Source organism: Heptranchias perlo, chromosome 5 (genome assembly GCF_035084215.1).
Source record: "Heptranchias perlo isolate sHepPer1 chromosome 5, sHepPer1.hap1, whole genome shotgun sequence".
In the NCBI taxonomy this organism is placed as follows: domain Eukaryota; kingdom Metazoa; phylum Chordata; class Chondrichthyes; order Hexanchiformes; family Hexanchidae; genus Heptranchias; species Heptranchias perlo.
In genome coordinates this window covers 113,714,876-113,741,457 of record NC_090329.1, presented here as the reverse complement: position 1 = coordinate 113,741,457, position 26,582 = coordinate 113,714,876, and the positions used below count along the sequence as shown (strand labels likewise).

The following is a 26,582-nucleotide window of genomic DNA, read 5'->3' as shown; positions in this document are numbered from 1 at the left end:
GGGGGAGTCCGGAACAAGGGGGCATAATCTGAAAATTACAGCTAGGCAGTTCACGGGTGATGTCAGGAAGCACTTCTTCACACAAAGTGTAGTAGAAATCTGGAACTCTCTCCCCCAAAAAGCTGTTGAGGCTGGGGATCAATTGAAAATCTCAAAACCGAGATTGATTGATTTTTGTTAGGCACGGGTGTTGAGGGTTATGGAGCACAGGCGGGTAAATGGAGTTAAGGTACACATCAGTCACGAATGGCAGAACAGGCTCAAAGGGCTGAATGGCCTTCTCCCGTTCCTATGAACGTGCTGCCAGGAAATGGGCCGAGGAAAGCGAGCAACAGCGAGCGAGCGAGCGAGCGATCAGCAAAAAGACTGGCAAATGAAGGCAGCGTCGGCGTGAAGAACAGCAAACAGCGAACAAGAAAAGCCGACGGCAGTTGCTATTTCCAGGCGGTGTCCCAAGCGAGTACTGACCAGGCCTGCCTCTGACTTAGCTTGTGATATCGGATGGGATGGGGTACTTTTCAGAGGAGTGTGGTAGTAAGCGATGGCCTGCTTTGCTTCTCTTTACTTAAACGCTTGCTGCTTTGTGTATTTTTTTTGCCAGCTTATTTTCTTCATGTGTTTTTTTTTGTTGACTCTGTGTCGACTCCCTTGCCTTTGTCTGGCAGCAGGAGAATGTGCAGCAAAGGAATGGGCAAAGGAAAGCGAGAGAGAGTGCAGGAGCAAGCAGCAAAAAGCTTTGTGATTGAAGGGAGTGTGCAGAGCTGAGAGCAGCCTCTGCTGGCAAGAAAAGCCTACTGCACCTGGTATTCCCAGGCGGTCTCCCATCCAAGTACTAACCAGGCCTGACTCTGCTTAAGCTTCCGAAATCAGACGAGATCGGGCGTTTTCAGACTAGTATGGCCGTAGGCATCAATTGCTTGCTTTTCCCTTTACTTAAAGGGCTGCAGTCCTCTTCTTCATTCTTTACCACACTTTCTGCACTTGCCTGGCGCCGGGGGAAACAACATCACTCACAGGGTACACGCATTCGCACTGCCAAACACAAACACACACAAGTCCTGCTTCATCTGCAAAACAATCACATAGCAAGCTCAACGCTTCATTCAAATCCTACAACATAGCAACAGGAGGAGGCCATTCACACCCGCCTGCCTGCCTGCCTGCCTGCCTGCCTGCTCCGCCATTTCAGAACATCATGGCTCATCTCTCATCTAACTCCAGAGACCTGCCTTTCGCCCATATCCCTTCATACCTTTGCTTGACAAAAACCTATCTCTCTCACATTTCAATTTCGCAATTGAGCTCCTATCAATTGCCCTTTGCGTGAGAGACTTACAAACTTCTACCACCCTTTGTGGGTAGTAATGTTTCCTCATCTCTCTCCTCAAAGGTCTGGCTCTACTTTTTAGACTCTGCCCCTTACTCCTAGAATCCCCAACCAGCGGAAATAGTTGCTCTCTATCCACCCTATCTGTTCCCCTTAATATCTTATGAACTTCCATCAGATCACCCCTTAACCTTCGAAACTCCAGAGAATACAACCCCAATTTGTGTCATCTCTCCTCGTAACTTAACCCTTGAAGTCCGGCTAGCGTTCTAGTAAACCTACGCTGCACTCCCTCCGAGGCCGATATGTCCTTCCGAAGGTGCGGTGCCCAGAACTGCTCACAGTACTCCAGGTGCGGTCTAACCAGGGTTTTGTATAGCTGCAGCATAACTTCTGCCGCCTTGTACTCTAGTCCTCTACTCACACTTTCACCAGCTACGGATAGGGACCAAGTTAAAAACAAGGACCTCAAAGGTAGCAATCTCTGCAAGGGAAAACATTTACTGGCCTGTGGCCTCCTTCTGTGCTGTACTAAGAAGTAAACTTAGCACTGACCTTTCTCACATAAAAACTCATCAACACCTGCGCTGGACTTCTGGCTAGTGTCTTCGCGACGAAAGCCCCTGAAATCATTCAATAAACACATGCCGTGATTGTTGGTCGGGAGAGGCCTTTCGGGACTTTCCGCATGCATGAACTAAAATGGGCATCAAAATGGTGATGGAGAGGCTTGTAGATTATGTGGTGTAGGCATAAGAAATGGGGCAGGCAGAGGCCCTAAGGGGTGAAATTGACCTGTCGGAGGCCCGGCAAAACCTGGGGAGAAAGGGACAGAAGTCCAAATGTTGGGTAAAGAAAATGTAGATTCAATATGAAAAGTCAGTACTTGACTGCTTACCTCACGCAATTGTAGGGTTGCCAAGCCTCCAGGATTGCCCTGGAGTCTCCAGGAATTAAAGATTAATCTCCTGGACACTGCTGCCAACCAACCGTGGAGAAACATCATAGAGGCATTAAAAGAAAAATGGTTTTTCATTTTCTTTGAACGCTTTTCTTAATTAGTTCGAAAATTATAGCAGATGGGTCAAAAAGGATGTTTGACTGGGTCGGGTGGTTGGAAGTCATGTGATAAAACCTCCAGGAATGCGTCCAACCAGAGTTGGCAACCCTACCTACCCTTCATTGCCTTCCCCTGGCCTTAACCTTCATTAGCTTCACCATTCCTTCACTCACTCACCCAATCACTCACTCACTCACTCACTCACTGCTGCAAAAACGCTGCTCCCTCCTGCCTCAAAATACAGACAACCGGGGAGCAGCCTTTTCTCCTCTCCCAGGCCCAGCTGCTTAGAAAAGGCTCAAGCCCAGACCCCAATTTAAGTCACCTTGGCCCAATTCAGGCCAGAAGAAGATGTGTGCCTTTCCGCACATGGATAAAAGCAGCCGCTGGCCCCGATTTGACCGGCAGGTCGGCGAATGTTAGTCTTCATCTCAACAGGGCTGGAATACAATACAAAGTTATGCTACGGTTGTATAAAGCTCTGCTTAGACCGCATCTGGAGTACTGCGTTCAGTTCTGGGCACCACACCTCAGGAAGGATACACTGGTCTTGGAGGGGCTGCAGCGCACATTTACCAAAATGATACCGGGGCTAAAAGGGTTAAGTTGTCAGGACAGGTTGCATCGACTCGGCTCGTATTCCCTTGAGTTTAGAAGATTAAGATCTAATTGAGGTGTTTAAGATTATTAAAGGAGCTGATAGGCTCGATAGAGAAACTATTTCCTCTGGTGGGGGAGTCCGGAACAAGGGGGCATAATCTGAAAATTACAGCTAGGCAGTTCACGGGTGATGTCAGGAAGCACTTCTTCACACAAAGTGTAGTAGAAATCTGGAACTCTCTCCCCCAAAAAGCTGTTGAGGCTGGGGATCAATTGAAAATCTCAAAACCGAGATTGATTGATTTTTGTTAGGCACGGGTGTTGAGGGTTATGGAGCACAGGCGGGTAAATGGAGTTAAGGTACACATCAGTCACGAATGGCAGAACAGGCTCAAAGGGCTGAATGGCCTTCTCCCGTTCCTATGAACGTGCTGCCAGGAAATGGGCCGAGGAAAGCGAGCAACAGCGAGCGAGCGAGCGAGCGATCAGCAAAAAGACTGGCAAATGAAGGCAGCGTCGGCGTGAAGAACAGCAAACAGCGAACAAGAAAAGCCGACGGCAGTTGCTATTTCCAGGCGGTGTCCCAAGCGAGTACTGACCAGGCCTGCCTCTGACTTAGCTTGTGATATCGGATGGGATGGGGTACTTTTCAGAGGAGTGTGGTAGTAAGCGATGGCCTGCTTTGCTTCTCTTTACTTAAACGCTTGCTGCTTTGTGTATTTTTTTTGCCAGCTTATTTTCTTCATGTGTTTTTTTTTGTTGACTCTGTGTCGACTCCCTTGCCTTTGTCTGGCAGCAGGAGAATGTGCAGCAAAGGAATGGGCAAAGGAAAGCGAGAGAGAGTGCAGGAGCAAGCAGCAAAAAGCTTTGTGATTGAAGGGAGTGTGCAGAGCTGAGAGCAGCCTCTGCTGGCAAGAAAAGCCTACTGCACCTGGTATTCCCAGGCGGTCTCCCATCCAAGTACTAACCAGGCCTGACTCTGCTTAAGCTTCCGAAATCAGACGAGATCGGGCGTTTTCAGACTAGTATGGCCGTAGGCATCAATTGCTTGCTTTTCCCTTTACTTAAAGGGCTGCAGTCCTCTTCTTCATTCTTTACCACACTTTCTGCACTTGCCTGGCGCCGGGGGAAACAACATCACTCACAGGGTACACGCATTCGCACTGCCAAACACAAACACACACAAGTCCTGCTTCATCTGCAAAACAATCACATAGCAAGCTCAACGCTTCATTCAAATCCTACAACATAGCAACAGGAGGAGGCCATTCACACCCGCCTGCCTGCCTGCCTGCCTGCCTGCCTGCTCCGCCATTTCAGAACATCATGGCTCATCTCTCATCTAACTCCAGAGACCTGCCTTTCGCCCATATCCCTTCATACCTTTGCTTGACAAAAACCTATCTCTCTCACATTTCAATTTCGCAATTGAGCTCCTATCAATTGCCCTTTGCGTGAGAGACTTACAAACTTCTACCACCCTTTGTGGGTAGTAATGTTTCCTCATCTCTCTCCTCAAAGGTCTGGCTCTACTTTTTAGACTCTGCCCCTTACTCCTAGAATCCCCAACCAGCGGAAATAGTTGCTCTCTATCCACCCTATCTGTTCCCCTTAATATCTTATGAACTTCCATCAGATCACCCCTTAACCTTCGAAACTCCAGAGAATACAACCCCAATTTGTGTCATCTCTCCTCGTAACTTAACCCTTGAAGTCCGGCTAGCGTTCTAGTAAACCTACGCTGCACTCCCTCCGAGGCCGATATGTCCTTCCGAAGGTGCGGTGCCCAGAACTGCTCACAGTACTCCAGGTGCGGTCTAACCAGGGTTTTGTATAGCTGCAGCATAACTTCTGCCGCCTTGTACTCTAGTCCTCTACTCACACTTTCACCAGCTACGGATAGGGACCAAGTTAAAAACAAGGACCTCAAAGGTAGCAATCTCTGCAAGGGAAAACATTTACTGGCCTGTGGCCTCCTTCTGTGCTGTACTAAGAAGTAAACTTAGCACTGACCTTTCTCACATAAAAACTCATCAACACCTGCGCTGGACTTCTGGCTAGTGTCTTCGCGACGAAAGCCCCTGAAATCATTCAATAAACACATGCCGTGATTGTTGGTCGGGAGAGGCCTTTCGGGACTTTCCGCATGCATGAACTAAAATGGGCATCAAAATGGTGATGGAGAGGCTTGTAGATTATGTGGTGTAGGCATAAGAAATGGGGCAGGCAGAGGCCCTAAGGGGTGAAATTGACCTGTCGGAGGCCCGGCAAAACCTGGGGAGAAAGGGACAGAAGTCCAAATGTTGGGTAAAGAAAATGTAGATTCAATATGAAAAGTCAGTACTTGACTGCTTACCTCACGCAATTGTAGGGTTGCCAAGCCTCCAGGATTGCCCTGGAGTCTCCAGGAATTAAAGATTAATCTCCTGGACACTGCTGCCAACCAACCGTGGAGAAACATCATAGAGGCATTAAAAGAAAAATGGTTTTTCATTTTCTTTGAACGCTTTTCTTAATTAGTTCGAAAATTATAGCAGATGGGTCAAAAAGGATGTTTGACTGGGTCGGGTGGTTGGAAGTCATGTGATAAAACCTCCAGGAATGCGTCCAACCAGAGTTGGCAACCCTACCTACCCTTCATTGCCTTCCCCTGGCCTTAACCTTCATTAGCTTCACCATTCCTTCACTCACTCACCCAATCACTCACTCACTCACTCACTCACTGCTGCAAAAACGCTGCTCCCTCCTGCCTCAAAATACAGACAACCGGGGAGCAGCCTTTTCTCCTCTCCCAGGCCCAGCTGCTTAGAAAAGGCTCAAGCCCAGACCCCAATTTAAGTCACCTTGGCCCAATTCAGGCCAGAAGAAGATGTGTGCCTTTCCGCACATGGATAAAAGCAGCCGCTGGCCCCGATTTGACCGGCAGGTCGGCGAATGTTAGTCTTCATCTCAACAGGGCTGGAATACAATACAAAGTTATGCTACGGTTGTATAAAGCTCTGCTTAGACCGCATCTGGAGTACTGCGTTCAGTTCTGGGCACCACACCTCAGGAAGGATACACTGGTCTTGGAGGGGCTGCAGCGCACATTTACCAAAATGATACCGGGGCTAAAAGGGTTAAGTTGTCAGGACAGGTTGCATCGACTCGGCTCGTATTCCCTTGAGTTTAGAAGATTAAGATCTAATTGAGGTGTTTAAGATTATTAAAGGAGCTGATAGGCTCGATAGAGAAACTATTTCCTCTGGTGGGGGAGTCCGGAACAAGGGGGCATAATCTGAAAATTACAGCTAGGCAGTTCACGGGTGATGTCAGGAAGCACTTCTTCACACAAAGTGTAGTAGAAATCTGGAACTCTCTCCCCCAAAAAGCTGTTGAGGCTGGGGATCAATTGAAAATCTCAAAACCGAGATTGATTGATTTTTGTTAGGCACGGGTGTTGAGGGTTATGGAGCACAGGCGGGTAAATGGAGTTAAGGTACACATCAGTCACGAATGGCAGAACAGGCTCAAAGGGCTGAATGGCCTTCTCCCGTTCCTATGAACGTGCTGCCAGGAAATGGGCCGAGGAAAGCGAGCAACAGCGAGCGAGCGAGCGAGCGAGCGATCAGCAAAAAGACTGGCAAATGAAGGCAGCGTCGGCGTGAAGAACAGCAAACAGCGAACAAGAAAAGCCGACGGCAGTTGCTATTTCCAGGCGGTGTCCCAAGCGAGTACTGACCAGGCCTGCCTCTGACTTAGCTTGTGATATCGGATGGGATGGGGTACTTTTCAGAGGAGTGTGGGAGTAAGCGATGGCCTGCTTTGCTTCTCTTTACTTAAACGCTTGCTGCTTTGTGTATGTTTTTTGCCAGCTTATTTTCTTCATGTGTTTTTTTTTGTTGACTCTGTGTCGACTCCCTTGCCTTTGTCTGGCAGCAGGAGAATGTGCAGCAAAGGAATGGGCAAAGGAAAGCGAGAGAGAGTGCAGGAGCAAGCAGCAAAAAGCTTTGTGATTGAAGGGAGTGTGCAGAGCTGAGAGCAGCCTCTGCTGGCAAGAAAAGCCTACTGCACCTGGTATTCCCAGGCGGTCTCCCATCCAAGTACTAACCAGGCCTGACTCTGCTTAAGCTTCCGAGATCAGACGAGATCGGGCGTTTTCAGACTAGTATGGCCGTAGGCATCAATTGCTTGCTTTTCCCTTTACTTAAAGGGCTGCAGTCCTCTTCTTCATTCTTTACCACACTTTCTGCACTTGCCTGGCGCCGGGGGAAACAACATCACTCACAGGGTACACGCATTCGCACTGCCAAACACAAACACACACAAGTCCTGCTTCATCTGCAAAACAATCACATAGCAAGCTCAACGCTTCATTCAAATCCTACAACATAGCAACAGGAGGAGGCCATTCACACCCGCCTGCCTGCCTGCCTGCCTGCCTGCCTGCTCCGCCATTTCAGAACATCATGGCTCATCTCTCATCTAACTCCAGAGACCTGCCTTTCGCCCATATCCCTTCATACCTTTGCTTGACAAAAACCTATCTCTCTCACATTTCAATTTCGCAATTCAGCTCCTATCAATTGCCCTTTGCGTGAGAGACTTACAAACTTCTACCACCCTTTGTGTGTAGTAATGTTTTCTCGTCTCTCTCCTCAAAGGTCTGGCTCTAATTTTTAGACTCTGCCCCTTACTCCTAGAATCCCCAACCAGCGGAAATAGTTGCTCTCTATCCACCCTATCTGTTCCCCTTAATATCTTATGAACTTCCATCAGATCACCCCTTAACCTTCGAAACTCCAGAGAATACAACCCCAATTTGTGTCATCTCTCCTCGTAACTTAACCCTTGAAGTCCGGCTAGCGTTCTAGTAAACCTACGCTGCACTCCCTCCGAGGCCGATATGTCCTTCCGAAGGTGCGGTGCCCAGAACTGCTCACAGTACTCCAGGTGCGGTCTAACCAGGGTTTTGTATAGCTGCAGCATAACTTCTGCCGCCTTGTACTCTAGTCCTCTACTCACACTTTCACCAGCTACGGATAGGGACCAAGTTAAAAACAAGGACCTCAAAGGTAGCAATCTCTGCAAGGGAAAACATTTACTGGCCTGTGGCCTCCTTCTGTGCTGTACTAAGAAGTAAACTTAGCACTGACCTTTCTCACATAAAAACTCATCAACACCTGCGCTGGACTTCTGGCTAGTGTCTTCGCGACGAAAGCCCCTGAAATCATTCAATAAACACATGCCGTGATTGTTGGTCGGGAGAGGCCTTTCGGGACTTTCCGCATGCATGAACTAAAATGGGCATCAAAATGGTGATGGAGAGGCTTGTAGATTATGTGGTGTAGGCATAAGAAATGGGGCAGGCAGAGGCCCTAAGGGGTGAAATTGACCTGTCGGAGGCCCGGCAAAACCTGGGGAGAAAGGGACAGAAGTCCAAATGTTGGGTAAAGAAAATGTAGATTCAATATGAAAAGTCAGTACTTGACTGCTTACCTCACGCAATTGTAGGGTTGCCAAGCCTCCAGGATTGCCCTGGAGTCTCCAGGAATTAAAGATTAATCTCCTGGACACTGCTGCCAACCAACCGTGGAGAAACATCATAGAGGCATTAAAAGAAAAATGGTTTTTCATTTTCTTTGAACGCTTTTCTTAATTAGTTCGAAAATTATAGCAGATGGGTCAAAAAGGATGTTTGACTGGGTCGGGTGGTTGGAAGTCATGTGATAAAACCTCCAGGAATGCGTCCAACCAGAGTTGGCAACCCTACCTACCCTTCATTGCCTTCCCCTGGCCTTAACCTTCATTAGCTTCACCATTCCTTCACTCACTCACCCAATCACTCACTCACTCACTCACTCACTGCTGCAAAAACGCTGCTCCCTCCTGCCTCAAAATACAGACAACCGGGGAGCAGCCTTTTCTCCTCTCCCAGGCCCAGCTGCTTAGAAAAGGCTCAAGCCCAGACCCCAATTTAAGTCACCTTGGCCCAATTCAGGCCAGAAGAAGATGTGTGCCTTTCCGCACATGGATAAAAGCAGCCGCTGGCCCCGATTTGACCGGCAGGTCGGCGAATGTTAGTCTTCATCTCAACAGGGCTGGAATACAATACAAAGTTATGCTACGGTTGTATAAAGCTCTGCTTAGACCGCATCTGGAGTACTGCGTTCAGTTCTGGGCACCACACCTCAGGAAGGATACACTGGTCTTGGAGGGGCTGCAGCGCACATTTACCAAAATGATACCGGGGCTAAAAGGGTTAAGTTGTCAGGACAGGTTGCATCGACTCGGCTCGTATTCCCTTGAGTTTAGAAGATTAAGATCTAATTGAGGTGTTTAAGATTATTAAAGGAGCTGATAGGCTCGATAGAGAAACTATTTCCTCTGGTGGGGGAGTCCGGAACAAGGGGGCATAATCTGAAAATTACAGCTAGGCAGTTCACGGGTGATGTCAGGAAGCACTTCTTCACACAAAGTGTAGTAGAAATCTGGAACTCTCTCCCCCAAAAAGCTGTTGAGGCTGGGGATCAATTGAAAATCTCAAAACCGAGATTGATTGATTTTTGTTAGGCACGGGTGTTGAGGGTTATGGAGCACAGGCGGGTAAATGGAGTTAAGGTACACATCAGTCACGAATGGCAGAACAGGCTCAAAGGGCTGAATGGCCTTCTCCCGTTCCTATGAACGTGCTGCCAGGAAATGGGCCGAGGAAAGCGAGCAACAGCGAGCGAGCGAGCGAGCGAGCGATCAGCAAAAAGACTGGCAAATGAAGGCAGCGTCGGCGTGAAGAACAGCAAACAGCGAACAAGAAAAGCCGACGGCAGTTGCTATTTCCAGGCGGTGTCCCAAGCGAGTACTGACCAGGCCTGCCTCTGACTTAGCTTGTGATATCGGATGGGATGGGGTACTTTTCAGAGGAGTGTGGTAGTAAGCGATGGCCTGCTTTGCTTCTCTTTACTTAAACGCTTGCTGCTTTGTGTATTTTTTTTGCCAGCTTATTTTCTTCATGTGTTTTTTTTTGTTGACTCTGTGTCGACTCCCTTGCCTTTGTCTGGCAGCAGGAGAATGTGCAGCAAAGGAATGGGCAAAGGAAAGCGAGAGAGAGTGCAGGAGCAAGCAGCAAAAAGCTTTGTGATTGAAGGGAGTGCGCAGAGCTGAGAGCAGCCTCTGCTGGCAAGAAAAGCCTACTGCACCTGGTATTCCCAGGCGGTCTCCCATCCAAGTACTAACCAGGCCTGACTCTGCTTAAGCTTCCGAGATCAGACGAGATCGGGCGTTTTCAGACTAGTATGGCCGTAGGCATCAATTGCTTGCTTTTCCCTTTACTTAAAGGGCTGCAGTCCTCTTCTTCATTCTTTACCACACTTTCTGCACTTGCCTGGCGCCGGGGGAAACAACATCACTCACAGGGTACACGCATTCGCACTGCCAAACACAAACACACACAAGTCCTGCTTCATCTGCAAAACAATCACATAGCAAGCTCAACGCTTCATTCAAATCCTACAACATAGCAACAGGAGGAGGCCATTCACACCCGCCTGCCTGCCTGCCTGCCTGCCTGCCTGCTCCGCCATTTCAGAACATCATGGCTCATCTCTCATCCAACTCCAGAGACCTGCCTTTCGCCCATATCCCTTCATACCTTTGCTTGACAAAAACCTATCTCTCTCACATTTCAATTTCGCAATTGAGCTCCTATCAATTGCCCTTTGCGTGAGAGACTTAGAAACTTCTACCACCCTTTGTGGGTAGTAATGTTTTCTCATCTCTCTCCTCAAAGGTCTGGCTCTACTTTTTAGACTCTGCCCCTTACTCCTAGAATCCCCAACCAGCGGAAATAGTTGCTCTCTATCCACCCTATCTGTTCCCCTTAATATCTTATGAACTTCCATCAGATCACCCCTTAACCTTCGAAACTCCAGAGAATACAACCCCAATTTGTGTCATCTCTCCTCGTAACTTAACCCTTGAAGTCCGGCTAGCGTTCTAGTAAACCTACGCTGCACTCCCTCCGAGGCCGATATGTCCTTCCGAAGGTGCGGTGCCCAGAACTGCTCACAGTACTCCAGGTGCGGTCTAACCAGGGTTTTGTATAGCTGCAGCATAACTTCTGCCGCCTTGTACTCTAGTCCTCTACTCACACTTTCACCAGCTACGGATAGGGACCAAGTTAAAAACAAGGACCTCAAAGGTAGCAATCTCTGCAAGGGAAAACATTTACTGGCCTGTGGCCTCCTTCTGTGCTGTACTAAGAAGTAAACTTAGCACTGACCTTTCTCACATAAAAACTCATCAACACCTGCGCTGGACTTCTGGCTAGTGTCTTCGCGACGAAAGCCCCTGAAATCATTCAATAAACACATGCCGTGATTGTTGGTCGGGAGAGGCCTTTCGGGACTTTCCGCATGCATGAACTAAAATGGGCATCAAAATGGTGATGGAGAGGCTTGTAGATTATGTGGTGTAGGCATAAGAAATGGGGCAGGCAGAGGCCCTAAGGGGTGAAATTGACCTGTCGGAGGCCCGGCAAAACCTGGGGAGAAAGGGACAGAAGTCCAAATGTTGGGTAAAGAAAATGTAGATTCAATATGAAAAGTCAGTACTTGACTGCTTACCTCACGCAATTGTAGGGTTGCCAAGCCTCCAGGATTGCCCTGGAGTCTCCAGGAATTAAAGATTAATCTCCTGGACACTGCTGCCAACCAACCGTGGAGAAACATCATAGAGGCATTAAAAGAAAAATGGTTTTTCATTTTCTTTGAACGCTTTTCTTAATTAGTTCGAAAATTATAGCAGATGGGTCAAAAAGGATGTTTGACTGGGTCGGGTGGTTGGAAGTCATGTGATAAAACCTCCAGGAATGCGTCCAACCAGAGTTGGCAACCCTACCTACCCTTCATTGCCTTCCCCTGGCCTTAACCTTCATTAGCTTCACCATTCCTTCACTCACTCACCCAATCACTCACTCACTCACTCACTCACTGCTGCAAAAACGCTGCTCCCTCCTGCCTCAAAATACAGACAACCGGGGAGCAGCCTTTTCTCCTCTCCCAGGCCCAGCTGCTTAGAAAAGGCTCAAGCCCAGACCCCAATTTAAGTCACCTTGGCCCAATTCAGGCCAGAAGAAGATGTGTGCCTTTCCGCACATGGATAAAAGCAGCCGCTGGCCCCGATTTGACCGGCAGGTCGGCGAATGTTAGTCTTCATCTCAACAGGGCTGGAATACAATACAAAGTTATGCTACGGTTGTATAAAGCTCTGCTTAGACCGCATCTGGAGTACTGCGTTCAGTTCTGGGCACCACACCTCAGGAAGGATACACTGGTCTTGGAGGGGCTGCAGCGCACATTTACCAAAATGATACCGGGGCTAAAAGGGTTAAGTTGTCAGGACAGGTTGCATCGACTCGGCTCGTATTCCCTTGAGTTTAGAAGATTAAGATCTAATTGAGGTGTTTAAGATTATTAAAGGAGCTGATAGGCTCGATAGAGAAACTATTTCCTCTGGTGGGGGAGTCCGGAACAAGGGGGCATAATCTGAAAATTACAGCTAGGCAGTTCACGGGTGATGTCAGGAAGCACTTCTTCACACAAAGTGTAGTAGAAATCTGGAACTCTCTCCCCCAAAAAGCTGTTGAGGCTGGGGATCAATTGAAAATCTCAAAACCGAGATTGATTGATTTTTGTTAGGCACGGGTGTTGAGGGTTATGGAGCACAGGCGGGTAAATGGAGTTAAGGTACACATCAGTCACGAATGGCAGAACAGGCTCAAAGGGCTGAATGGCCTTCTCCCGTTCCTATGAACGTGCTGCCAGGAAATGGGCCGAGGAAAGCGAGCAACAGCGAGCGAGCGAGCGAGCGAGCGATCAGCAAAAAGACTGGCAAATGAAGGCAGCGTCGGCGTGAAGAACAGCAAACAGCGAACAAGAAAAGCCGACGGCAGTTGCTATTTCCAGGCGGTGTCCCAAGCGAGTACTGACCAGGCCTGCCTCTGACTTAGCTTGTGATATCGGATGGGATGGGGTACTTTTCAGAGGAGTGTGGTAGTAAGCGATGGCCTGCTTTGCTTCTCTTTACTTAAACGCTTGCTGCTTTGTGTATGTTTTTTGCCAGCTTATTTTCTTCATGTGTTTTTTTTTGTTGACTCTGTGTCGACTCCCTTGCCTTTGTCTGGCAGCAGGAGAATGTGCAGCAAAGGAATGGGCAAAGGAAAGCGAGAGAGAGTGCAGGAGCAAGCAGCAAAAAGCTTTGTGATTGAAGGGAGTGTGCAGAGCTGAGAGCAGCCTCTGCTGGCAAGAAAAGCCTACTGCACCTGGTATTCCCAGGCGGTCTCCCATCCAAGTACTAACCAGGCCTGACTCTGCTTAAGCTTCCGAGATCAGACGAGATCGGGCGTTTTCAGACTAGTATGGCCGTAGGCATCAATTGCTTGCTTTTCCCTTTACTTAAAGGGCTGCAGTCCTCTTCTTCATTCTTTACCACACTTTCTGCACTTGCCTGGCGCCGGGGGAAACAACATCACTCACAGGGTACACGCATTCGCACTGCCAAACACAAACACACACAAGTCCTGCTTCATCTGCAAAACAATCACATAGCAAGCTCAACGCTTCATTCAAATCCTACAACATAGCAACAGGAGGAGGCCATTCACACCCGCCTGCCTGCCTGCCTGCCTGCCTGCCTGCTCCGCCATTTCAGAACATCATGGCTCATCTCTCATCTAACTCCAGAGACCTGCCTTTCGCCCATATCCCTTCATACCTTTGCTTGACAAAAACCTATCTCTCTCACATTTCAATTTCGCAATTCAGCTCCTATCAATTGCCCTTTGCGTGAGAGACTTACAAACTTCTACCACCCTTTGTGTGTAGTAATGTTTTCTCGTCTCTCTCCTCAAAGGTCTGGCTCTAATTTTTAGACTCTGCCCCTTACTCCTAGAATCCCCAACCAGCGGAAATAGTTGCTCTCTATCCACCCTATCTGTTCCCCTTAATATCTTATGAACTTCCATCAGATCACCCCTTAACCTTCGAAACTCCAGAGAATACAACCCCAATTTGTGTCATCTCTCCTCGTAACTTAACCCTTGAAGTCCGGCTAGCGTTCTAGTAAACCTACGCTGCACTCCCTCCGAGGCCGATATGTCCTTCCGAAGGTGCGGTGCCCAGAACTGCTCACAGTACTCCAGGTGCGGTCTAACCAGGGTTTTGTATAGCTGCAGCATAACTTCTGCCGCCTTGTACTCTAGTCCTCTACTCACACTTTCACCAGCTACGGATAGGGACCAAGTTAAAAACAAGGACCTCAAAGGTAGCAATCTCTGCAAGGGAAAACATTTACTGGCCTGTGGCCTCCTTCTGTGCTGTACTAAGAAGTAAACTTAGCACTGACCTTTCTCACATAAAAACTCATCAACACCTGCGCTGGACTTCTGGCTAGTGTCTTCGCGACGAAAGCCCCTGAAATCATTCAATAAACACATGCCGTGATTGTTGGTCGGGAGAGGCCTTTCGGGACTTTCCGCATGCATGAACTAAAATGGGCATCAAAATGGTGATGGAGAGGCTTGTAGATTATGTGGTGTAGGCATAAGAAATGGGGCAGGCAGAGGCCCTAAGGGGTGAAATTGACCTGTCGGAGGCCCGGCAAAACCTGGGGAGAAAGGGACAGAAGTCCAAATGTTGGGTAAAGAAAATGTAGATTCAATATGAAAAGTCAGTACTTGACTGCTTACCTCACGCAATTGTAGGGTTGCCAAGCCTCCAGGATTGCCCTGGAGTCTCCAGGAATTAAAGATTAATCTCCTGGACACTGCTGCCAACCAACCGTGGAGAAACATCATAGAGGCATTAAAAGAAAAATGGTTTTTCATTTTCTTTGAACGCTTTTCTTAATTAGTTCGAAAATTATAGCAGATGGGTCAAAAAGGATGTTTGACTGGGTCGGGTGGTTGGAAGTCATGTGATAAAACCTCCAGGAATGCGTCCAACCAGAGTTGGCAACCCTACCTACCCTTCATTGCCTTCCCCTGGCCTTAACCTTCATTAGCTTCACCATTCCTTCACTCACTCACCCAATCACTCACTCACTCACTCACTCACTGCTGCAAAAACGCTGCTCCCTCCTGCCTCAAAATACAGACAACCGGGGAGCAGCCTTTTCTCCTCTCCCAGGCCCAGCTGCTTAGAAAAGGCTCAAGCCCAGAACCCAATTTAAGTCACCTTGGCCCAATTCAGGCCAGAAGAAGATGTGTGCCTTTCCGCACATGGATAAAAGCAGCCGCTGGCCCCGATTTGACCGGCAGGTCGGCGAATGTTAGTCTTCATCTCAACAGGGCTGGAATACAATACAAAGTTATGCTACGGTTGTATAAAGCTCTGCTTAGACCGCATCTGGAGTACTGCGTTCAGTTCTGGGCACCACACCTCAGGAAGGATACACTGGTCTTGGAGGGGCTGCAGCGCACATTTACCAAAATGATACCGGGGCTAAAAGGGTTAAGTTGTCAGGACAGGTTGCATCGACTCGGCTCGTATTCCCTTGAGTTTAGAAGATTAAGATCTAATTGAGGTGTTTAAGATTATTAAAGGAGCTGATAGGCTCGATAGAGAAACTATTTCCTCTGGTGGGGGAGTCCGGAACAAGGGGGCATAATCTGAAAATTACAGCTAGGCAGTTCACGGGTGATGTCAGGAAGCACTTCTTCACACAAAGTGTAGTAGAAATCTGGAACTCTCTCCCCCAAAAAGCTGTTGAGGCTGGGGATCAATTGAAAATCTCAAAACCGAGATTGATTGATTTTTGTTAGGCACGGGTGTTGAGGGTTATGGAGCACAGGCGGGTAAATGGAGTTAAGGTGCACATCAGTCACGAATGGCAGAACAGGCTCAAAGGGCTGAATGGCCTTCTCCCGTTCCTATGAACGTGCTGCCAGGAAATGGGCCGAGGAAAGCGAGCAACAGCGAGCGAGCGAGCGAGCGAGCGATCAGCAAAAAGACTGGCAAATGAAGGCAGCGTCGGCGTGAAGAACAGCAAACAGCTAACAAGAAAAGCCGACGGCAGTTGCTATTTCCAGGCGGTGTCCCAAGCGAGTACTGACCAGGCCTGCCTCTGACTTAGCTTGTGATATCGGATGGGATGGGGTACTTTTCAGAGGAGTGTGGGAGTAAGCGATGGCCTGCTTTGCTTCTCTTTACTTAAACGCTTGCTGCTTTGTGTATGTTTTTTGCCAGCTTATTTTCTTCATGTGTTTTTTTTTGTTGACTCTGTGTCGACTCCCTTGCCTTTGTCTGGCAGCAGGAGAATGTGCAGCAAAGGAATGGGCAAAGGAAAGCGAGAGAGAGTGCAGGAGCAAGCAGCAAAAAGCTTTGTGATTGAAGGGAGTGCGCAGAGCTGAGAGCAGCCTCTGCTGGCAAGAAAAGCCTACTGCACCTCGTATTCCCAGGCGGTCTCCCATCCAAGTACTAACCAGGCCTGACTCTGCTTAAGCTTCCGAGATCAGACGAGATCGGGCGTTTTCAGACTAGTATGGCCGTAGGCATCAATTGCTTGCTTTTCCCTTTACTTAAAGGGCTGCAGTCCTCTTCTTCATTCTTTACCACACTTTCTGCACTTGCCTGGCGCCGGGGGAAACAACATCACTCACAGGGTACACGCATTCGCACTGCCAAACACAAACACACACAAGTCCTGCTTCATCTGCAAAACAATCACATAGCAAGCTCAACGCTTCATTCAAATCCTACAACATAGCAACAGGAGGAGGCCATTCACACCCGCCTGCCTGCCTGCCTGCCTGCCTGCCTGCTCCGCCATTTCAGAACATCATGGCTCATCTCTCATCCAACTCCAGAGACCTGCCTTTCGCCCATATCCCTTCATACCTTTGCTTGACAAAAACCTATCTCTCTCACATTTCAATTTCGCAATTGAGCTCCTATCAATTGCCCTTTGCGTGAGAGACTTACAAACTTCTACCACCCTTTGTGGGTAGTAATGTTTTCTCATCTCTCTCCTCAAAGGTCTGGCTCTACTTTTTAGACTCTGCCCCTTACTCCTAGAATCCCCAACCAGCGGAAATAGTTGCTCTCTATCCACCCTATCTGTTCCCCTTAATATCTTATGAACTTCCATCAGATCACCCCTTAACCTTCGAAACTCCAGAGAATACAACCCCAATTTGTGTCATCTCTCCTCGTAACTTAACCCTTGAAGTCCGGCTAGCGTTCTAGTAAACCTACGCTGCACTCCCTCCGAGGCCGATATGTCCTTCCGAAGGTGCGGTGCCCAGAACTGCTCACAGTACTCCGGGTGCGGTCTAACCAGGGTTTTGTATAGCTGCAGCATAACTTCTGCCGCCTTGTACTCTAGTCCTCTACTCACACTTTCACCAGCTACGGATAGGGACCAAGTTAAAAACAAGGACCTCAAAGGTAGCAATCTCTGCAAGGGAAAACATTTACTGGCCTGTGGCCTCCTTCTGTGCTGTACTAAGAAGTAAACTTAGCACTGACCTTTCTCACATAAAAACTCATCAACACCTGCGCTGGACTTCTGGCTAGTGTCTTCGCGACGAAAGCCCCTGAAATCATTCAATAAACACATGCCGTGATTGTTGGTCGGGAGAGGCCTTTCGGGACTTTCCGCATGCATGAACTAAAATGGGCATCAAAATGGTGATGGAGAGGCTTGTAGATTATGTGGTGTAGGCATAAGAAATGGGGCAGGCAGAGGCCCTAAGGGGTGAAATTGACCTGTCGGAGGCCCGGCAAAACCTGGGGAGAAAGGGACAGAAGTCCAAATGTTGGGTAAAGAAAATGTAGATTCAATATGAAAAGTCAGTACTTGACTGCTTACCTCACGCAATTGTAGGGTTGCCAAGCCTCCAGGATTGCCCTGGAGTCTCCAGGAATTAAAGATTAATCTCCTGGACACTGCTGCCAACCAACCGTGGAGAAACATCATAGAGGCATTAAAAGAAAAATGGTTTTTCCTTTTCTTTGAACGCTTTTCTTAATTAGTTCGAAAATTATAGCAGATGGGTCAAAAAGGATGTTTGACTGGGTCGGGTGGTTGGAAGTCATGTGATAAAACCTCCAGGAATGCGTCCAACCAGAGTTGGCAACCCTACCTACCCTTCATTGCCTTCCCCTGGCCTTAACCTTCATTAGCTTCACCATTCCTTCACTCACTCACCCAATCACTCACTCACTCACTCACTGCTGCAAAAACACTGCTCCCTCCTGCCTCAAAATACAGACAACCGGGGAGCAGCCTTTTCTCCTCTCCCAGGCCCAGCTGCTTAGAAAAGGCTCAAGCCCAGACCCCAATTTAAGTCACCTTGGCCCAATTCAGGCCAGAAGAAGATGTGTGCCTTTCCGCACATGGATAAAAGCAGCCGCTGGCCCCGATTTGACCGGCAGGTCGGCGAATGTTAGTCTTCATCTCAACAGGGCTGGAATACAATACAAAGTTATGCTACGGTTGTATAAAGCTCTGCTTAGACCGCATCTGGAGTACTGCGTTCAGTTCTGGGCACCACACCTCAGGAAGGATACACTGGTCTTGGAGGGGCTGCAGCGCACATTTACCAAAATGATACCGGGGCTAAAAGGGTTAAGTTGTCAGGACAGGTTGCATCGACTCGGCTCGTATTCCCTTGAGTTTAGAAGATTAAGATCTAATTGAGGTGTTTAAGATTATTAAAGGAGCTGATAGGCTCGATAGAGAAACTATTTCCTCTGGTGGGGGAGTCCGGAACAAGGGGGCATAATCTGAAAATTACAGCTAGGCAGTTCACGGGTGATGTCAGGAAGCACTTCTTCACACAAAGTGTAGTAGAAATCTGGAACTCTCTCCCCCAAAAAGCTGTTGAGGCTGGGGATCAATTGAAAATCTCAAAACCGAGATTGATTGATTTTTGTTAGGCACGGGTGTTGAGGGTTATGGAGCACAGGCGGGTAAATGGAGTTAAGGTACACATCAGTCACGAATGGCAGAACAGGCTCAAAGGGCTGAATGGCCTTCTCCCGTTCCTATGAACGTGCTGCCAGGAAATGGGCCGAGGAAAGCGAGCAACAGCGAGCGAGCGAGCGAGCGAGCGAGCGATCAGCAAAAAGACTGGCAAATGAAGGCAGCGTCGGCGTGAAGAACAGCAAACAGCGAACAAGAAAAGCCGACGGCAGTTGCTATTTCCAGGCGGTGTCCCAAGCGAGTACTGACCAGGCCTGCCTCTGACTTAGCTTGTGATATCGGATGGGATGGGGTACTTTTCAGAGGAGTGTGGTAGTAAGCGATGGCCTGCTTTGCTTCTCTTTACTTAAACGCTTGCTGCTTTGTGTATGTTTTTTGCCAGCTTATTTTCTTCATGTGTTTTTTTTTGTTGACTCTGTGTCGACTCCCTTGCCTTTGTCTGGCAGCAGGAGAATGTGCAGCAAAGGAATGGGCAAAGGAAAGCGAGAGAGAGTGCAGGAGCAAGCAGCAAAAAGCTTTGTGATTGAAGGGAGTGCGCAGAGCTGAGAGCAGCCTCTGCTGGCAAGAAAAGCCTACTGCACCTGGTATTCCCAGGCGGTCTCCCATCCAAGTACTAACCAGGCCTGACTCTGCTTAAGCTACCGAGATCAGACGAGATCGGGCGTTTTCAGACTAGTATGGCCGTAGGCATCAATTGCGTGCTTTTCCCTTTACTTAAAGGGCTGCAGTCCTCTTCTTCATTCTTTACCACACTTTCTGCACTTGCCTGGCGCCGGGGGAAACAACATCACTCACAGGGTACACGCATTCGCACTGCCAAACACAAACACACACAAGTCCTGCTTCATCTGCAAAACAATCACATAGCAAGCTCAACGCTTCATTCAAATCCTACAACATAGCAACAGGAGGAGGCCATTCACACCCGCCTCCCTGCCTGCCTGCCTGCTTGCCTGCTCCGCCATTTCACAACATCATGGCTCATCTCTCATCTAACTCCAGAGACCTGCCTTTCGCCCATATCCCTTCATACCTTTGCTTGACAAAAACCTATCTCTCTCACATTTCAATTTCGCAATTCAGCTCCTATCAATTGCCCTTTGCGTGAGAGACTTACAAACTTCTACCACCCTTTGTGGGTAGTAATGTTTTCTCATCTCTCTCCTCAAAGGTCTGGCTCTACTTTTTAGACTCTGCCCCCTACTCCTAGAATCCCCAACCAGCGGAAATAGTTGCTCTCTATCCACCCTATCTGTTCCCCTTAATATCTTATGAACTTCCATCAGATCACCCCTTAACCTTCGAAACTCCACAGAATACAACCCCAATTTGTGTCATCTATCCTCGTAACTTAACCCTTGAAGTCCGGCTAGCGTTCTAGTAAACCTACGCTGCACTCCCTCCGAGGCCGATATGTCCTTCCGAAGGTGCGGTGCCCAGAACTGCTCACAGTACTCCAGGTGCGGTCTAACCAGGGTTTTGTATAGCTGCAGCATAACTTCTGCCGCCTTGTACTCTAGTCCTCTACTCACACTTTCACCAGCTACGGATAGGGACCAAGTTAAAAACAAGGACCTCAAAGGTAGCAATCTCTGCAAGGGAAAACATTTACTGGCCTGTGGCCTCCTTCTGTGCTGTACTAAGAAGTAAACTTAGCACTGACCTTTCTCACATAAAAACTCATCAACACCTGCGCTGGACTTCTGGCTAGTGTCTTCGCGACGAAAGCCCCTGAAATCATTCAATAAACACATGCCGTGATTGTTGGTCGGGAGAGGCCTTTCGGGACTTTCCGGATGCATGAACTAAAATGGGCATCAAAATGGTGATGGAGAGGCTTGTAGATTATGTGGTGTAGGCATAAGAAATGGGGCAGGCAGAGGCCCTAAGGGGTGAAATTGACCTGTCGGAGGCCCGGCAAAACCTGGGAAGAAAGGGACAGAAGTCCAAATGTTGGGTAAAGAAAATGTAGATTCAATATGAAAAGTCAGTACTTGACTGCTTACCTCACGCAATTGTAGGGTTGCCAAGCCTCCAGGATTGCCCTGGAGTCTCCAGGAATTAAAGATTAATCTCCTGGACACTGCTGCCAACCAACCGTGGAGAAACATCATAGAGGCATTAAAAGAAAAATGGTTTTTCCTTTTCTTTGAACGCTTTTCTTAATTAGTTCGAAAATTATAGCAGATGGGTCAAAAAGGATGTTTGACTGGGTCGGGTGGTTGGAAGTCATGTGATAAAACCTCCAGGAATGCGTCCAACCAGAGTTGGCAACCCTACCTACCCTTCATTGCCTTCCCCTGGCCTTAACCTTCATTAGCTTCACCATTCCTTCACTCACTCACCCAATCACTCACTCACTCACTCACTCACTCACTCACTGCTGCAAAAACGCTGCTCCCTCCTGCCTCAAAATACAGACAACCGGGGAGCAGCCTTTTCTCCTCTCCCAGGCCCAGCTGCTTAGAAAAGGCTCAAGCCCAGACCCCAATTTAAGTCACCTTGGCCCAATTCAGGCCAGAAGAAGATGTGTGCCTTTCCGCACATGGATAAAAGCAGCCGCTGGCCCCGATTTGACCGGCAGGTCGGCGAATGTTAGTCTTCATCTCAACAGGGCTGGAATACAATACAAAGTTATGCTACGGTTGTATAAAGCTCTGCTTAGACCGCATCTGGAGTACTGCGTTCAGTTCTGGGCACCACACCTCAGGAAGGATACACTGGTCTTGGAGGGGCTGCAGCGCACATTTACCAAAATGATACCGGGGCTAAAAGGGTTAAGTTGTCAGGACAGGTTGCATCGACTCGGCTCGTATTCCCTTGAGTTGAGAAGATTAAGATCTAATTGAGGTGTTTAAGATTATTAAAGGAGCTGATAGGCTCGATAGAGAAACTATTTCCTCTGGTGGGGGAGTCCGGAACAAGGGGGCATAATCTGAAAATTACAGCTAGGCAGTTCACGGGTGATGTCAGGAAGCACTTCTTCACACAAAGTGTAGTAGAAATCTGGAACTCTCTCCCCCAAAAAGCTGTTGAGGCTGGGGATCAATTGAAAATCTCAAAACCGAGATTGATTGATTTTTGTTAGGCACGGGTGTTGAGGGTTATGGAGCACAGGCGGGTAAATGGAGTTAAGGTACACATCAGTCACGAATGGCAGAACAGGCTCAAAGGGCTGAATGGCCTTCTCCCGTTCCTATGAACGTGCTGCCAGGAAATGGGCCGAGGAAAGCGAGCAACAGCGAGCGAGCGAGCGAGCGAGCGATCAGCAAAAAGACTGGCAAATGAAGGCAGCGTCGGCGTGAAGAACAGCAAACAGCTAACAAGAAAAGCCGACGGCAGTTGCTATTTCCAGGCGGTGTCCCAAGCGAGTACTGACCAGGCCTGCCTCTGACTTAGCTTGTGATATCGGATGGGATGGGGTACTTTTCAGAGGAGTGTGGTAGTAAGCGATGGCCTGCTTTGCTTCTCTTTACTTAAACGCTTGCTGCTTTGTGTATGTTTTTTGCCAGCTTATTTTCTTCATGTGTTTTTTTTTGTTGACTCTGTGTCGACTCCCTTGCCTTTGTCTGGCAGCAGGAGAATGTGCAGCAAAGGAATGGGCAAAGGAAAGCGAGAGAGAGTGCAGGAGCAAGCAGCAAAAAGCTTTGTGATTGAAGGGAGTGCGCAGAGCTGAGAGCAGCCTCTGCTGGCAAGAAAAGCCTACTGCACCTGGTATTCCCAGGCGGTCTCCCATCCAAGTACTAACCAGGCCTGACTCTGCTTAAGCTACCGAGATCAGACGAGATCGGGCGTTTTCAGACTAGTATGGCCGTAGGCATCAATTGCTTGCTTTTCCCTTTACTTAAAGGGCTGCAGTCCTCTTCTTCATTCTTTACCACACTTTCTGCACTTGCCTGGCGCCGGGGGAAACAACATCACTCACAGGGTACACGCATTCGCACTGCCAAACACAAACACACACAAGTCCTGCTTCATCTGCAAAACAATCACATAGCAAGCTCAACGCTTCATTCAAATCCTACAACATAGCAACAGGAGGAGGCCATTCACACCCGCCTCCCTGCCTGCCTGCCTGCTTGCCTGCTCCGCCATTTCACAACATCATGGCTCATCTCTCATCTAACTCCAGAGACCTGCCTTTCGCCCATATCCCTTCATACCTTTGCTTGACAAAAACCTATCTCTCTCACATTTCAATTTCGCAATTCAGCTCCTATCAATTGCCCTTTGCGTGAGAGACTTACAAACTTCTACCACCCTTTGTGGGTAGTAATGTTTTCTCATCTCTCTCCTCAAAGGTCTGGCTCTACTTTTTAGACTCTGCCCCCTACTCCTAGAATCCCCAACCAGCGGAAATAGTTGCTCTCTATCCACCCTATCTGTTCCCCTTCATATCTTATGAACTTCCATCAGATCACCCCTTAACCTTCGAAACTCCACAGAATACAACCCCAATTTGTGTCATCTCTCCTCGTAACTTAACCCTTGAAGTCCGGCTAGCGTTCTAGTAAACCTACGCTGCACTCCCTCCGAGGCCGATATGTCCTTCCGAAGGTGCGGTGCCCAGAACTGCTCACAGTACTCCAGGTGCGGTCTAACCAGGGTTTTGTATAGCTGCAGCATAACTTCTGCCGCCTTGTACTCTAGTCCTCTACTCACACTTTCACCAGCTACGGATAGGGACCAAGTTAAAAACAAGGACCTCAAAGGTAGCAATCTCTGCAAGGGAAAACATTTACTGGCCTGTGGCCTCCTTCTGTGCTGTACTAAGAAGTAAACTTAGCACTGACCTTTCTCACATAAAAACTCATCAACACCTGCGCTGGACTTCTGGCTAGTGTCTTCGCGACGAATGCCCCTGAAATCATTCAATAAACACATGCCGTGATTGTTGGTCGGGAGAGGCCTTTCGGGACTTTCCGGATGCATGAACTAAAATGGGCATCAAAATGGTGATGGAGAGGCTTGTAGATTATGTGGTGTAGGCATAAGAAATGGGGCAGGCAGAGGCCCTAAGGGGTGAAATTGACCTGTCGGAGGCCCGGCAAAACCTGGGGAGAAAGGGACAGAAGTCCAAATGTTGGGTAAAGAAAATGTAGATTCAATATGAAAAGTCAGTACTTGACTGCTTACCTCACGCAATTGGAGGGTTGCCAAGCCTCCAGGATTGCCCTGGAGTCTCCAGGAATTAAAGATTAATCTCCTGGACACTGCTGCCAACCAACCGTGGAGAAACATCATAGAGGCATTAAAAGAAAAATGGTTTTTCCTTTTCTTTGAACGCTTTTCTTAATTAGTTCGAAAATTATAGCAGATGGGTCAAAAAGGATGTTTGACTGGGTCGGGTGGTTGGAAGTCATGTGATAAAACCTCCAGGAATGCGTCCAACCAGAGTTGGCAACCCTACCTACCCTTCATTGCCTTCCCCTGGCCTTAACCTTCATTAGCTTCACCATTCCTTCACTCACTCACCCAATCACTCACTCACTCACTCACTCACTGCTGCAAAAACGCTGGTCCCTCCTGCCTCAAAATACAGACAACCGGGGAGCAGCCTTTTCTCCTCTCCCAGGCCCAGCTGCTTAGAAAAGGCTCAAGCCCACACCCCAATTTAAGTCACCTTGGCCCAATTCAGGCCAGAAGAAGATGTGTGCCTTTCCGCACATGGATAAAAGCAGCCGCTGGCCCCGATTTGACCGGCAGGTCGGCGAATGTTAGTCTTCATCTCAACAGGGCTGGAATACAATACAAAGTTATGCTACGGTTGTATAAAGCTCTGCTTAGACCGCATCTGGAGTACTGCGTTCAGTTCTGGGCACCACACCTCAGGAAGGATACACTGGTCTTGGAGGGGCTGCAGCGCACATTTACCAAAATGATACCGGGGCTAAAAGGGTTAAGTTGTCAGGACAGGTTGCATCGACTAGGCTCGTATTCCCTTGAGTTTAGAAGATTAAGATCTAATTGAGGTGTTTAAGATTATTAAAGGAGCTGATAGGCTCGATAGAGAAACTATTTCCTCTGGTGGGGGAGTCCGGAACAAGGGGGCATAATCTTAAAATTACAGCTAGGCAGTTCACGGGTGATGTCAGGAAGCACTTCTTCACACAAAGTGTAGTAGAAATCTGGAACTCTCTCCCCCAAAAAGCTGTTGAGGCTGGGGATCAATTGAAAATCTCAAAACCGAGATTGATTGATTTTTGTTAGGCACGGGTGTTGAGGGTTATGGAGCACAGGCGGGTAAATGGAGTTAAGGTACACATCAGTCACGAATGGCGGAACAGGCTCAAAGGGCTGAATGGCCTTCTCCCGTTCCTATGAGCGTGCTGCCAGGAAATGGGCCGAGGAAAGCGAGCAACAGCGAGCGAGCGAGCGAACGAGTGATCAGCAAAAAGACTGGCAAATGAAGGCAGCGTCGGCGTGAAGAACAGCAAACAGCGAACAAGAAAAGCCGACGGCAGTTGCTATTTCCAGGCGGTGTCCCAAGCGAGTACTGACCAGGCCTGCCTCTGACTTAGCTTGTGATATCGGATGGGATGGGGTACTTTTCAGAGGAGTGTGGGAGTAAGCGATGGCCTGCTTTGCTTCTCTTTACTTAAACGCTTGCTGCTTTGTGTATGTTTTTTGCCAGCTTATTTTCTTCATGTGTTTTTTTTTGTTGACTCTGTGTCGACTCCCTTGCCTTTGTCTGGCAGCAGGAGAATGTGCAGCAAAGGAATGGGCAAAGGAAAGCGAGAGAGAGTGCAGGAGCAAGCAGCAAAAAGCTTTGTGATTGAAGGGAGTGCGCAGAGCTGAGAGCAGCCTCTGCTGGCAAGAAAAGCCTACTGCACCTGGTATTCCCAGGCGGTCTCCCATCCAAGTACTAACCAGGCCTGACTCTGCTTAGCTTCCGAGATCAGACGAGATCGGGCGTTTTCAGACTAGTATGGCCGTAGGCATCAATTGCTTGCTTTTCCCTTTACTTAAAGGGCTGCAGTCCTCTTCTTCATTCTTTACCACACTTTCTGCACTTGCCTGGCGCCGGGGGAAACAACATCACTCACAGGGTACACGCATTCGCACTGCCAAACACAAACACACACAAGTCCTGCTTCATCTGCAAAACAATCACATAGCAAGCTCAACGCTTCATTCAAATCCTACAACATAGCAACAGGAGGAGGCCATTCACACCCGCCTGCCTGCCTGCCTCCCTGCCTGCCTGCCTGCCTGCCTGCTCCGCCATTTCACAACATCATGGCTCATCTCTCATCTAACTCCAGAGACCTGCCTTTCGCCCATATCCCTTCATACCTTTGCTTGACAAAAACCTATCTCTCTCACATTTCAATTTCGCAATTCAGCTCCTATCAATTGCCCTTTGCGTGAGAGACTTACAAACTTCTACCACCCTTTGTGGGTAGTAATGTTTTCTCATCTCTCTCCTCAAAGGTCTGGCTCTACTTTTTAGACTCTGCCCCCTACTCCAAGAATCCCCAACCAGCGGAAATAGTTGCTCTCTATCCACCCTATCTGTTCCCCTTAATATCTTATGAACTTCCATCAGATCACCCCTTAACCTTCGAAACTCCACAGAATACAACCCCAATTTGTGTCATCTATCCTCGTAACTTAACCCTTGAAGTCCGGCTA

General features: G+C 48.4%; 6 non-coding genes and 3 pseudogenes across 6 annotated transcripts; all 9 read right to left on the bottom strand.

Annotated features, from left to right (window-relative positions):
* Positions 1–788: 788 nt before the first annotated feature.
* Positions 789–908, bottom strand: LOC137322323 (5S ribosomal RNA; annotated as a pseudogene).
* Positions 909–3,906: 2,998 nt separating this feature from the next.
* On the bottom strand, positions 3,907–4,026 carry LOC137322320 (5S ribosomal RNA; annotated as a pseudogene).
* Positions 4,027–7,028: 3,002 nt separating this feature from the next.
* LOC137322260 (5S ribosomal RNA) lies at positions 7,029–7,148 on the bottom strand. Its single transcript, XR_010963017.1, has one exon. It is a non-coding gene; the product is annotated as a 5S ribosomal RNA (ribosomal RNA).
* A 3,002-nt stretch (positions 7,149–10,150) lies between these two features.
* Positions 10,151–10,270, bottom strand: LOC137322259 (5S ribosomal RNA). Its single transcript, XR_010963016.1, has one exon. It is a non-coding gene; the product is annotated as a 5S ribosomal RNA (ribosomal RNA).
* Positions 10,271–13,272: 3,002 nt separating this feature from the next.
* Positions 13,273–13,392, bottom strand: LOC137322258 (5S ribosomal RNA). The gene has a single exon (XR_010963015.1). It is a non-coding gene; the product is annotated as a 5S ribosomal RNA (ribosomal RNA).
* A 3,002-nt stretch (positions 13,393–16,394) lies between these two features.
* LOC137322337 (5S ribosomal RNA) lies at positions 16,395–16,514 on the bottom strand (annotated as a pseudogene).
* Positions 16,515–19,516: 3,002 nt separating this feature from the next.
* On the bottom strand, positions 19,517–19,636 carry LOC137322302 (5S ribosomal RNA). Its single transcript, XR_010963056.1, has one exon. It is a non-coding gene; the product is annotated as a 5S ribosomal RNA (ribosomal RNA).
* Positions 19,637–22,646: 3,010 nt separating this feature from the next.
* Positions 22,647–22,766, bottom strand: LOC137322301 (5S ribosomal RNA). The gene has a single exon (XR_010963055.1). It is a non-coding gene; the product is annotated as a 5S ribosomal RNA (ribosomal RNA).
* Positions 22,767–25,768: 3,002 nt separating this feature from the next.
* LOC137322380 (5S ribosomal RNA) lies at positions 25,769–25,887 on the bottom strand. The gene has a single exon (XR_010963095.1). It is a non-coding gene; the product is annotated as a 5S ribosomal RNA (ribosomal RNA).
* Positions 25,888–26,582: the final 695 nt, after the last annotated feature.